Here is a 709-nt window from a genome sequence, read left to right as displayed (position 1 = left end):
TCTCCAAGCCCACAAAATGTTCACCAGGGAACACTGAAATCTCTTGGTCTAGTCACAGGGGGTGGGCCTTTGGAACAATTAGGAACAGAACTCAGAGATCCTAAAAGTTCTCAGTAATTTTCAATGAACTCCATAACTCTGCCCCCAAAGACCTCCTTTGAAGGGTTATGATTTCATAATCTGACCAGCAAACATTGTAAATGAGGTTGTGTCTTGACGCACAAATCCAACCAGGAGAGATGAGACAAGGGTTGTTGGTAAATATGTGTGAGATGAACACCCAAATGCTTACAGAGAAATCTTGTGGAATTTGTATTTAGTCGTGGTGGCAGAAAAGAAAGACCTTACACACACACACACACACACACACACACACACACTCCCCCAGGACTGGTTGGTCTCTCAGATCTTGTGGAGACCAGGAAGCCAGGTGATACTGAATTTTAAGGCCTAGGAGTCACATGTTTCCCCCAACTGGTCCACAGGCACCAGGAAAGCAACTATCAGAATGAAAAGACGTTCACCCCCAAATTACTCAGATTTTTTTTTTTAATATTACAAGGTTGGATCGACACTAAGAAAATAACTGTAGACACTATAGGCCAATAGTCTCATCTTGGCCATCACAGTTGAATTCTTCACCAAATCAGAGGAACGCCCTGGTTTTCCCATCTATTACTGTTTAGTTGTACTTTGACAGATAGGTAAT

Source organism: Canis lupus, chromosome 10 (genome assembly GCF_003254725.2).
Source record: "Canis lupus dingo isolate Sandy chromosome 10, ASM325472v2, whole genome shotgun sequence".
Lineage (NCBI taxonomy): Eukaryota > Metazoa > Chordata > Mammalia > Carnivora > Canidae > Canis > Canis lupus.
This window is presented reverse-complemented; position numbering follows the sequence as displayed.